Below are 13,671 nucleotides of genomic sequence, written 5' to 3'. Positions count from 1 at the left end.
TGCTCCCCTGAAAGGTTTGGCAGTCGAAACAGAAGGCTTTAAATCACAGGACTAGAAATCAGCCCTCAACAATTTAATCTGCGGAAAATATTTTTTTGAAAAAATCCCTAAGCCCCGGGGTCAGAATTTCAGCAAAATTCTGACTTTTGGCAATTCAGTCAACAATGATGCCAGAAGCTTGCAAATGCTCCCCTGAAAGGTTTGGCAGTCGAAACAGAAGGCTTTTTATCACAGGACTAGAAATCAGCCCTCAACAATTTAAACTGCGGAAAATATTTTTTTGAAAAAATCCCTAAGCCCCGGGGTCAGAATTTCAGCAAAAATCTGACTTTTGGCAATTCACTCAAAAATGATGCCAGAAGCTTGCAAATGCTCCCCTGAAAGGTTTGGCAGTCGAAACAGAAGGCTTTAAATCACAGGAAAAGAAATCAGCCCTCAACAACTTAACGGGCGGAAAATATTTTTTTGATAAAATCCCTAAGCCCCGGGGTCAGAATTTCAGCAAAAATCTGACTTTTGGCAATTCACTCAAAAATGATGCCAGAAGCTTGCAAATGCTCCCCTGAAAGGTTTGGCAGTCGAAACAGAAGGCTTTTTATCACAGGACTAGAAATCAGCCCTCAACAATTTAAATTGCGGAAAATATTTTTTTGCAAAAATCCTTAAGCCCCGGGGTCAGAGTTTCAGCAAAAATCTGACTTTTGGCAATTCACTCAAAAATGATGCCAGAAGCTTGCAAATGCTCCCCTGAAAGGTTTGGCATTCAAACAGAAGGCTTTAAATCACAGGAAAAGAAATCAGCCCTCAACAACTTAACCGGTGGAAAATATTTTTTTGAAAAAATCCCTAAGCCCCGGGGTCAGAGTTTCAGCAAAAATCTGACTTTTGGCAATTCACTCAAAAATGATGCCAGAATCTTGCAAATGCTCCCCTGAAAGGTTTGGCAGTCGAAACAGAAGGCTTTTTATCACAGGACTAGAAATCAGCCCTCAACAATTTAAACTGCGGAAAATATTTTTTTGAAAAAATCCCTAAGCCCCGGGGTCAGAGTTTCAGCAAAAATCTGACTTTTGGCAATTCACTCAAAAATGATGCCAGAAGCTTGCAAATGCTCCCCTGAAAGGTTTGGCAGTCGAAACAGAAGGCTTTAAATCACAGGAAAAGAAATCAGCCCTCAACAACTTAACCGGCGGAAAATTTTTTTTTGAAAAAATCCCTAAGCCCCGGGGTCACAATTTCAGCAAAAATCTGACTTTTGGCAATTCACTCAAAAATGATGCCAGAAGCTTGCAAATGCTCCCCTGAAAGGTTTGGCAGTCGAAACAGAAGGCTTTAAATCACAGGACTAGAAATCAGCCCTCAACAATTTAATCTGCGGAAAATATTTTTTTGAAAAAATCCCTAAGCCCCGGGGTCAGAATTTCAGCAAAATTCTGACTTTTGGCAATTCAGTCAACAATGATGCCAGAAGCTTGCAAATGCTCCCCTGAAAGGTTTGGCAGTCGAAACAGAAGGCTTTTTATCACAGGACTAAAAATCAGCCCTCAACAATTTAAACTGCGGAAAATATTTTTTTGAAAAAATCCCTAAGCCCCGGGGTCAGAATTTCAGCAAAAATCTGACTTTTGGCAATTCACTCAAAAATGATGCCAGAAGCTTGCAAATGCTCCCCTGAAAGGTTTGGCAGTCGAAACAGAAGGCTTTAAATCACAGGAAAAGAAATCAGCCCTCAACAACTTAACGGGCGGAAAATATTTTTTTGATAAAATCCCTAAGCCCCGGGGTCAGAATTTCAGCAAAAATCTGACTTTTGGCAATTCACTCAAAAATGATGCCAGAAGCTTGCAAATGCTCCCCTGAAAGGTTTGGCAGTCGAAACAGAAGGCTTTTTATCACAGGACTAGAAATCAGCCCTCAACAATTTAAATTGCGGAAAATATTTTTTTGCAAAAATCCTTAAGCCCCGGGGTCAGAGTTTCAGCAAAAATCTGACTTTTGGCAATTCACTCAAAAATGATGCCAGAAGCTTGCAAATGCTCCCCTGAAAGGTTTGGCATTCAAACAGAAGGCTTTAAATCACAGGAAAAGAAATCAGCCCTCAACAACTTAACCGGTGGAAAATATTTTTTTGAAAAAATCCCTAAGCCCCGGGGTCAGAGTTTCAGCAAAAATCTGACTTTTGGCAATTCACTCAAAAATGATGCCAGAATCTTGCAAATGCTCCCCTGAAAGGTTTGGCAGTCGAAACAGAAGGCTTTTTATCACAGGACTAGAAATCAGCCCTCAACAATTTAAACTGCGGAAAATATTTTTTTGAAAAAATCCCTAAGCCCCGGGGTCAGAGTTTCAGCAAAAATCTGACTTTTGGCAATTCACTCAAAAATGATGCCAGAAGCTTGCAAATGCTCCCCTGAAAGGTTTGGCAGTCGAAACAGAAGGCTTTAAATCACAGGAAAAGAAATCAGCCCTCAACAACTTAACCGGCGGAAAAATTTTTTTTGAAAAAATCCCTAAGCCCCGGGGTCACAATTTCAGCAAAAATCTGACTTTTGGCAATTCACTCAAAAATGATGCCAGAATCTTGCAAATGCTCCCCTGAAAGGTTTGGCAGTCGAAACAGAAGGCTTTAAATTACAGGAAAAGAAATCAGCCTTCAACAACTTAACCGGCGGAAAACATTTTTTTTAAAAAAATCCCTAAGCCCCGGGGTCAGAGTTTCAGCAAAAATCTGACTTTTGGCAATTCACTCAAAAATGATGCCAGAACCTTCAAATGCTCCCCTGAAAGGTTTGGCAGTCGAAACAGAAGGCTTTAAATTACAAGAAAAGAAATCAGCCCTCAACAACTTAACGGGCGGAAAATATTTTTTTGAAAAAATCCCTAATCCCCGGGGTCAGAGTTTCAGCAAAAATCTGACTTTTGGCAATTCATTCAAAAATGATGCCAGAAGCTTGGAAATGCTCCCCTGAAAGCTTTGGCGATGGAAACAGAAGGCTTTTTATCACAGGACAAGAAATCAGCCCTCAACAATTTAAACTGCGGAAAATTTTTTTTTGAAAAAATCCCTAAGCCCCGGGGTCAGAATTTCAGCAAAAATCTGACTTTTGGCAATTCACTCAAAAATGATGCCAGAAGCTTGCAAATGCTCCCCTGAAAGGTTTGGCAGTCGAAACAGAAGGCTTTTTATCACAGGACTAGAAATCAGCCCTCAACAACTTAACCGGCGAATTTTTTTTTTTTTTTTTTTAAATCCCTAAGCCCCGGGGTCAGAATTTCAGCAAAAATCTGACTTTTGGCAATTCACTCAAAAATGATGCCATAATCTTGCAAATGCTCCCCTGAAAGGTTTGGCAGTCGAAACAGAAGGCTTTAAATCACAGGAAAAGAAATCAGCCCTCAACAACTTAACCGGCGGAAAATATTTTTTTGAAAAAATCCCTAAGCCCCGGGGTCACAATTTCAGCAAAAATCTGACTTTTGGCAATTCACTCAAAAATGATGCCAGAAGCTTGGAAATGCTCCCCTGAAAGCTTTGGCGATGGAAACAGAAGGCTTTTTATCACAGGACAAGAAATCAGCCCTCAACAACTTAACCGGCGGAAAATATTTTTTTGAAAAAATCCCTAAGCCCCGGGGTCAGAGTTTCAGCAAAAATCTGACTTTTGGCAATTCACTCAAAAATGATGCCAGAACCTTCAAATGCTCCCCTGAAAGGTTTGGCAGTTGAAACAGAAGGCTTCTTATAACAAGAAAAGAAATCAGCCCTCAACAACTTAACCGGCGGAAAATATTTTTTTGAAAAAATCCCTAAGCCCCGGAGTCAGAATTTCAGCAAAAATCTGACTTTTGGCAATTCACTCAAAAATGATGCCATAATCTTGCAAATGCTCCCCTGAAAGGTTTGGCAGTCGAAACAGAAGGCTTTTTATCACAGGACTAGAAATCAGCCCTCAACAATTTAAACTGCGGAAAATATTTTTTTGAAAAAATCCCTAAGCCCCGGGGTCAGAGTTTCAGCAAAAATCTGACTTTTGGCAATTCACTCAAAAATGATGCCAGAACCTTCAAATGCTCCCCTGAAAGGTTTGGCAGTCGAAACAGAAGGCTTTAAATCACAGGAAAAGAAATCAGCCCTCAACAACTTAACCGGCGGAAAATATTTTTTTGAAAAAATCCCTAAGCCCCGGGGTCACAATTTCAGCAAAAATCTGACTTTTGGCAATTCACTCAAAAATGATGCCAGAAGCTTGGAAATGCTCCCCTGAAAGCTTTGGCAGTCGAAACAGAAGGCTTTTTATCACAGGACTAGAAATCAGCCCTCAACAATTTAAACTGCGGAAAATATTTTTTTGAAAAAATCCCTAAGCCCCGGGGTCAGAGTTTCAGCAAAAATCTGACTTTTGGCAATTCACTCAAAAATGATGCCAGAACCTTCAAATGCTCCCCTGAAAGGTTTGGCAGTCGAAACAGAAGGCTTTTTATCACAGGACAAGAAATCAGCCCTCAACAACTTAACCGGCGGAAAATATTTTTTTGTAAAAATCCCTAAGCCCCGGGGTCAGAGTTTCAGCAAAAATCTGACTTTTGGCAATTCACTCAAAAATGATGCCAGAACCTTCAAATGCTCCCCTGAAAGGTTTGGCAGTCGAAACAGAAGGCTTTAAGTCACAGGAAAAGAAATCAGCCCTCAACAACTTAACCGGCGGAAAATATTTTTTTGAAAAAATCCCTAAGCCCCGGGGTCACAATTTCAGCAAAAATCTGACTTTTGGCAATTCACTCAAAAATGATGCCAGAAGCTTGGAAATGCTCCCCTGAAAGCTTTGGCGATGGAAACAGAAGGCTTTTTATCACAGGACAAGAAATCAGCCCTCAACAACTTAACCGGCGGAAAATATTTTTTTGTAAAAATCCCTAAGCCCCGGGGTCAGAATTTCAGCAAAAATCTGACTTTTGGCAATTCACTCAAAAATGATGTCAGAAGCTTGCAAATGCTCCCATGAAAGCTTTAGCGATGGAAACAGAAGGCTTTTTATCACAGGACAAGAAATCAGCCTTCAACAACTTAACCGGCGGAAAATATTTTTTTGAAAAAATCCCTAAGCCCCGGGGTCAGAGTTTCAGCAAAAATCTGACTTTTGGCAATTCACTCAAAAATGATGCCAGAAGCTTGCAAATGCTCCCCTGAAAGCTTTGGCGATGGAAACAGAAGGCTTTTTATCACAGGACAAGAAATCAGCCCTCAACAACTTAACCGGCGGAAAATATTTTTTTGAAAAAATCCCTAAGCCCCGGGGTCAGAGTTTCAGCAAAAATCTGACTTTTGGCAATTCACTCAAAAATGATGCCAGAAGCTTGCAAATGCTCCCCTGAAAGTTTTGGCAGTCGAAACAGAAGGCTTTAAATCACAGGAAAAGAAATCAGCCCTCAACAACTTAACGGGCGGAAAATATTTTTTTGAAAAAATCCCTAAGCCCCGGGGTCAGAATTTCAGCAAAAATCTGACTTTTGGCAATTCACTCAAAAATGGTGCCAACCTTTTGCAAATGCTCCCCTGAAAGGTTTTGCAGTCGAAACAGAAGGCTTTTTATCACAGGAAAAGAAATCAGCCCTCAACAACTTAACGGGCGGAAAATATTTTTTTGAAAAAATCCCTAAGCCCCGGGGTTAGAATTTCAGCAAAAATCTGACTTTTGACAATTCACTCAAAAATGATGCCAGAAGCTTGCAAATGCTCCCCTGAAAGGTTTGGCAGTTGAAACAGAAGGCTTCTTATAACAAGAAAAGAAATCAGCCCTCAACAACTTAACCGGCGGAAAATATTTTTTTGAAAAAATCCCTAAGCCCCGGAGTCAGAATTTCAGCAAAAATCTGACTTTTGGCAATTCACTCAAAAATGATGCCAGAATCTTGCAAATGCTCCCCTGAAAGGTTTGGCAGTCGAAAAGAAAGGCTTTTTATCACAGGACTAGAAATCAGCCCTCAACAACTTAACCGGCGAATTTTTTTATTTTTTTTTTTAAATCCCTAAGCCCCGGGGTCAGAATTTCAGCAAAAATCTGACTTTTGGCAATTCACTCAAAAATGATGCCATAATCTTGCAAATGCTCCCCTGAAAGGTTTGGCAGTCGAAACAGAAGGCTTTTTATCACAGGACTAGAAATCAGCCCTCAACAATTTAAACTGCGGAAAATATTTTTTTGAAAAAATCCCTAAGCCCCGGGGTCAGAGTTTCAGCAAAAATCTGACTTTTGGCAATTCACTCAAAAATGATGCCAGAACCTTCAAATGCTCCCCTGAAAGGTTTGGCAGTCGAAACAGAAGGCTTTTTATCACAGGACAAGAAATCAGCCCTCAACAACTTAACCGGCGGAAAATATTTTTTTGTAAAAATCCCTAAGCCCCGGGGTCAGAGTTTCAGCAAAAATCTGACTTTTGGCAATTCACTCAAAAATGATGCCAGAACCTTCAAATGCTCCCCTGAAAGGTTTGGCAGTCGAAACAGAAGGCTTTAAATCACAGGAAAAGAAATCAGCCCTCAACAACTTAACCGGCGGAAAATATTTTTTTGAAAAAATCCCTAAGCCCCGGGGTCACAATTTCAGCAAAAATCTGACTTTTGGCAATTCACTCAAAAATGATGACAGAAGCTTGGAAATGCTCCCCTGAAAGCTTTTGCAGTCGAAACAGAAGGCTTTTTATCACAGGAAAAGAAATCAGCCCTCAACAACTTAACGGGCGGAAAATATTTTTTTGAAAAAATCCCTAAGCCCCGGGGTTAGAATTTCAGCAAAAATCTGACTTTTGACAATTCACTCAAAAATGATGCCAGAAGCTTGCAAATGCTCCCCTGAAAGGTTTGGCAGTTGAAACAGAAGGCTTCTTATAACAAGAAAAGAAATCAGCCCTCAACAACTTAACCGGCGGAAAATATTTTTTTGAAAAAATCCCTAAGCCCCGGAGTCAGAATTTCAGCAAAAATCTGACTTTTGGCAATTCACTCAAAAATGATGCCAGAATCTTGCAAATGCTCCCCTGAAAGGTTTGGCAGTCGAAAAGAAAGGCTTTTTATCACAGGACTAGAAATCAGCCCTGAATAACTTAACCGGCGGAAAATATTTTTTTGAAAAAATCCCTAAGCCCCGGGGTCAGAATTTCAGCAAAAATCTGACTTTTGGCAATTCACTCAAAAATGATGTCAGAAGCTTGCAAATGCTCCCCTGAAAGCTTTAGCGATGGAAACAGAAGGCTTTTTATCACAGGACAAGAAATCAGCCTTCAACAACTTAACCGGCGGAAAACATTTTTTTGAAAAAATCCCTAAGCCCCGGGGTCAGAGTTTCAGCAAAAATCTGACTTTTGGCAATTCACTCAAAAATGATGCCAGAACCTTCAAATGCTCCCCTGAAAGGTTGGGCAGTCGAAACAGAAGGCTTTAAATCACAAGAAAAGAAAGCAGCCCTCAACAACTTAACGGGCGGAAAATATTTTTTTGAAAAAATCCCTAAGCCCCGGGGTCAGAGTTTCAGCAAAAATCTGACTTTTGGCAATTCACTCAAAAATGATGCCAGAAGCTTGCAAATGCTCCCCTGAAAGGTTTGGCAGTCGAAACAGAAGGCTTTAAATCACAGGACTAGAAATCAGCCCTCAACAATTTAATCTGCGGAAAATATTTTTTTGAAAAAATCCCTAAGCCCCGGGGTCAGAATTTCAGCAAAATTCTGACTTTTGGCAATTCAGTCAAAAATGATGCCAGAAGCTTGCAAATGCTCCCCTGAAAGGTTTGGCAGTCGAAACAGAAGGCTTTTTATCACAGGACTAGAAATCAGCCCTCAACAATTTAAACTGCGGAAAATATTTTTTTGAAAAAATCCCTAAGCCCCGGGGTCAGAATTTCAGCAAAAATCTGACTTTTGGCAATTCACTCAAAAATGATGCCAGAAGCTTGCAAATGCTCCCCTGAAAGGTTTGGCAGTCGAAACAGAAGGCTTTAAATCACAAGAAAAGAAACCAGCCCTCAACAACTTAACGGGCGGAAAATATCTTTTTGAAAAAATCCCTAAGCCCCGGGGTCAGAATTTCAGCAAAAATCTGACTTTTGGCAATTCACTCAAAAATGATGCCAGAAGCTTGCAAATGCTCCCCTGAAAGGTTTGGCGATGGAAACAGAAGGCTTTTTATCACAGGACAAGAAATCAGCCCTCAACAATTTAAACTGCGGAAAATATTTTTTTGAAAAAATCTCTAACCCCCGGGGTCAGAGTTTCAGCAAAAATCTGACTTTTGGCAATTCACTCAAAAATGATGCCAGAATCTTGCAAATGCTCCCCTGAAAGGTTTGGCATTCAAACAGAAGGCTTTAAATCACAGGAAAAGAAATCAGCCCTCAACAACTTAACCGGTGGAAAATATTTTTTTGAAAAAATCCCTAAGCCCCGGGGTCAGAGTTTCAGCAAAAATCTGACTTTTGGCAATTCACTCAAAAATGATGCCAGAATCTTGCAAATGCTCCCCTGAAAGGTTTGGCAGTCGAAACAGAAGGCTTTTTATCACAGGACTAGAAATCAGCCCTCAACAATTTAAACTGCGGAAAATATTTTTTTGAAAAAATCCCTAAGCCCCGGGGTCAGAGTTTCAGCAAAAATCTGACTTTTGGCAATTCACTCAAAAATGATGCCAGAAGCTTGCAAATGCTCCCCTGAAAGGTTTGGCAGTCGAAACAGAAGGCTTTAAATCACAGGAAAAGAAATCAGCCCTCAACAACTTAACCGGCGGAAAATATTTTTTTGAAAAAATCCCTAAGCCCCGGGGTCAGAATTTCAGCAAAAATCTGACTTTTGGCAATTCACTCAAAAATGATGCCAGAAGCTTGGAAATGCTCCCCTGAAAGCTTTAGCGATGGAAACAGAAGGCTTTTTATCATAGGACAAGAAATCAGCCTTCAACAACTTAACCGGCGGAAAACATTTTTTTGAAAAAATCCCTAAGCCCCGGGGTCAGAGTTTCAGCAAAAATCTGACTTTTGGCAATTCACTCAAAAATGATGCCAGAACCTTCAAATGCTCCCCTGAAAGGTTTGGCAGTCGAAACAGAAGGCTTTAAATCACAAGAAAAGAAAGCAGCCCTCAACAACTTAACGGGCGGAAAATATTTTTTTGAAAAAATCCCTAAGCCCCGGGGTCAGAGTTTCAGCAAAAATCTGACTTTTGGCAATTCACTCAAAAATGATGCCAGAAGCTTGGAAATGCTCCCCTGAAAGCTTTGGCGATGGAAACAGAAGGCTTTTTATCACAGGACAAGAAATCAGCCCTCAACAATTTAAACTGCGGAAAATATTTTTTTGAAAAAATCCCTAAGCCCCGGGGTCAGAATTTCAGCAAAAATCTGACTTTTGGCAATTCACTCAAAAATGATGCCATAATCTTGCAAATGCTCCCCTGAAAGGTTTGGCAGTCGAAACAGAAGGCTTTAAATCACAGGACTAGAAATCAGCCCTCAACAATTTAAACTGCGGAAAATATTTTTTTGAAAAAATCCCTAAGCCCCGGGGTCAGAATTTCAGCAAAAATCTGACTTTTGGCAATTCACTCAAAAATGATGCCAGAAGCTTGCAAATGCTCCCCTGAAAGGTTTGGCAGTCGAAACAGAAGGCTTTAAATCACAGGAAAAGAAATCAGCCCTCAACAACTTAACGGGCGGAAAATATTTTTTTGAAAAAATCCCTAAGCCCCGGGGTCAGAATTTCAGCAAAAATCTGACTTTTGGCAATTCACTCAAAAATGATGCCAGAAGCTTGCAAATGCTCCCCTGAAAGGTTTGGCAGTCGAAACAGAAGGCTTTTTACCACAGGACTAGAAATCAGCCCTCAACAATTTAAACTGCGGAAAATATTTTTTTGAAAAAATCCCTAAGCCCCGGGGTCAGAATTTCAGCAAAATTCTGACATTTGGCAATTCACTCAAAAATGATGCCAGAAGCTTGCAAATGCTCCCCTGAAAGGTTTGGCAGTCGAAACAGAAGGCTTTTTATCACAGGACAAGAAATCAGCCCTCAACAATTTAAACTGCGGAAAATATTTTTTTGAAAAAATCCCTAAGCCCCGGGGTCAGAATTTCAGCAAAAATCTGACTTTTGGCAATTCACTCAAAAATGATGCCAGAAGCTTGCAAATGCTCCCCTGAAAGGTTTGGCAGTCGAAACAGAAGGCTTTTTACCACAGGACTAGAAATCAGCCCTCAACAATTTAAACTGCGGAAAATATTTTTTTGAAAAAATCCCTAAGCCCCGGGGTCAGAATTTCAGCAAAATTCTGACATTTGGCAATTCACTCAAAAATGATGCCAGAAGCTTGGAAATGCTCCCCTGAAAGGTTTGGCAGTCGAAATAGAAGGCTTTTTATCACAGGACAAGAAATCAGCCCTCAACAACTTAACGGGCGGAAAATATTTTTTTGAAAAAATGCCTAAGCCCCGGGGTCAGAATTTCATCAAAAATCTGACTTTTGGCAATTCACTCAAAAATGATGCCAGAAGCTTGCAAATGCTCCCCTGAAAGGTTTGGCAGTCGAAACAGAAGGCTTTTTATCACAGGACTAGAAATCAGCCCTCAACAATTTAAACTGCAGAAAATATTTTTTTGAAAAAATCCTTAAGCCCCGGGGTCAGAGTTTCAGCAAAAATCTGACTTTTGGCAATTCACTCAAAAATGATGCCAGAAGCTTGCAAATGCTCCCCTGAAAGGTTTGGCAGTCAAACAGAAGGCTTTAAATCACAGGAAAAGAAATCAGCCCTCAACAACTTAACCGGTGGAAAATATTTTTTTGAAAAAATCCCTAAGCCCCGGGGTCAGAGTTTCAGCAAAAATCTGACTTTTGGCAATTCACTCAAAAATGATGCCAGAATCTTGCAAATGCTCCCCTGAAAGGTTTGGCAGTCGAAACAGAAGGCTTTTTATCACAGGACTAGAAATCAGCCCTCAACAATTTAAACTGCGGAAAATATTTTTTTGAAAAAATCCCTAAGCTCCGGGGTCAGAGTTTCAGCAAAAATCTGACTTTTGGCAATTCACTCAAAAATGATGCCAGAAGCTTGCAAATGCTCCCCTGAAAGGTTTGGCAGTCGAAACAGAAGGCTTTAAATCACAGGAAAAGAAATCAGCCCTCAACAACTTAACCGGCAGAAAATATTTTTTTGAAAAAATCCCTAAGCCCCAGGGTCACAATTTCAGCAAAAATCTGACTTTTGGCAATTCACTCAAAAATGATGCCAGAAGCTTGGAAATGCTCCCCTGAAAGCTTTGGCGATGGAAACAGAAGGCTTTTTATCACAAGACAAGAAATCAGCCCTCAACAATTTAAACTGCGGAAAATATTTTTTTGAAAAAATCCCTAAGCCCCGGGGTCAGAGTTTCAGCAAAAATCTGACTTTTGGCAATTCACTCAAAAATGATGCCAGAAGCTTGGAAATGCTCCCCTGAAAGCTTTGGCGATGGAAACAGAAGGCTTTTTATCACAGGACAAGAAATCAGCCCTCAACAACTTAACCGGCGGAAAATATTTTTTTGAAAAAATCCCTAAGCCCCGGGGTCAGAATTTCAGCAAAAATCTGACTTTTAGCAATTCACTCAAAAATGATGCCAGAAGCTTGCAAATGCTCCCCTGAAAGGTTTGGCAGTCGAAACAGAAGGCTTTTTACCACAGGACTAGAAATCAGCCCTCATCAATTTAAACTGCGGAAAATATTTTTTTGAAAAAATCCCTAAGCCCCGGGGTCAGAATTTCAGCAAAATTCTGACATTTGGCAATTCACTCAAAAATGATGCCAGAAGCTTGCAAATGCTCCCCTGAAAGGTTTGGCAGTCGAAACAGAAGGCTTTTTATCACAGGACAAGAAATCAGCCCTCAACAATTTAAACTGCGGAAAATATTTTTTTGAAAAAATCCCTAAGCCCCGGGGTCAGAATTTCAGCAAAAATCTGACTTTTGGCAATTCACTCAAAAATGATGCCAGAAGCTTGCAAATGCTCCCCTGAAAGGTTTGGCAGTCGAAACAGAAGGCTTTTTACCACAGGACTAGTAATCAGCCCTCAACAATTTAAACTGCGGAAAATATTTTTTTGAAAAAATCCTTAAGCCCCGGGGTCAGAGTTTCAGCAAAAATCTGACTTTTGGCAATTCACTCAAAAATGATGCCAGAAGCTTGCAAATGCTCCCCTGAAAGGTTTGGCAGTCAAACAGAAGGCTTTAAATCACAGGAAAAGAAATCAGCCCTCAACAACTTAACCGGTGGAAAATATTTTTTTGAAAAAATCCCTAAGCCCCGGGGTCAGAGTTTCAGCAAAAATCTGACTTTTGGCAATTCACTCAAAAATGATGCCAGAAGCTTGCAAATGCTCCCCTGAAAGGTTTGGCAGTCGAAATAGAAGGCTTTTTATCACAGCACAAGAAATCAGCCCTCAACAACTTAACGGGCGGAAAATATTTTTTTGAAAAAATGCCTAAGCCCCGGGGTCAGAATTTCATCAAAAATCTGACTTTTGGCAATTCACTCAAAAATGATGCCAGAAGCTTGCAAATGCTCCCCTGAAAGGTTTGGCAGTCGAAACAGAAGGCTTTTTATCACAGGACTAGAAATCAGCCCTCAACAATTAAAACTGCAGAAAATATTTTTTTGAAAAAATCCTTAAGCCCCGGGGTCAGAGTTTCAGCAAAAATCTGACTTTTGGCAATTCACTCAAAAATGATGCCAGAAGCTTGCAAATGCTCCCCTGAAAGGTTTGGCAGTCAAACAGAAGGCTTTAAATCACAGGAAAAGAAATCAGCCCTCAACAACTTAACCGGTGGAAAATATTTTTTTGAAAAAATCCCTAAGCCCCGGGGTCAGAGTTTCAGCAAAAATCTGACTTTTGGCAATTCACTCAAAAATGATGCCAGAATCTTGCAAATGCTCCCCTGAAAGGTTTGGCAGTCGAAACAGAAGGCTTTTTATCACAGGACTAGAAATCAGCCCTCAACAATTTAAACTGCGGAAAATATTTTTTTGAAAAAATCCCTAAGCTCCGGGGTCAGAGTTTCAGCAAAAATCTGACTTTTGGCAATTCACTCAAAAATGATGCCAGAAGCTTGCAAATGCTCCCCTGAAAGGTTTGGCAGTCGAAACAGAAGGCTTTAAATCACAGGAAAAGAAATCAGCCCTCAACAACTTAACCGGTGGAAAATATTTTTTTGAAAAAATCCCTAAGCCCCGGGGTCAGAGTTTCAGCAAAAATCTGACTTTTGGCAATTCACTCAAAAATGATGCCAGAATCTTGCAAATGCTCCCCTGAAAGGTTTGGCAGTCGAAACAGAAGGCTTTTTATCACAGGACTAGAAATCAGCCCTCAACAATTTAAACTGCGGAAAATATTTTTTTGAAAAAATCCCTAAGCTCCGGGGTCAGAGTTTCAGCAAAAATCTGACTTTTGGCAATTCACTCAAAAATGATGCCAGAAGCTTGCAAATGCTCCCCTGAAAGGTTTGGCAGTCGAAACAGAAGGCTTTAAATCACAGGAAAAGAAATCAGCCCTCAACAACTTAACCGGCAGAAAATATTTTTTTGAAAAAATCCCTAAGCCCCAGGGTCACAATTTCAGCAAAAATCTGACTTTTGGCAATTCACTCAAAAATGATGCCAG

Source organism: Podarcis muralis, chromosome 12 (genome assembly GCF_964188315.1).
Source record: "Podarcis muralis chromosome 12, rPodMur119.hap1.1, whole genome shotgun sequence".
NCBI lineage: Eukaryota > Metazoa > Chordata > Lepidosauria > Squamata > Lacertidae > Podarcis > Podarcis muralis.
Note: the sequence above shows the minus strand (reverse complement) of the source record.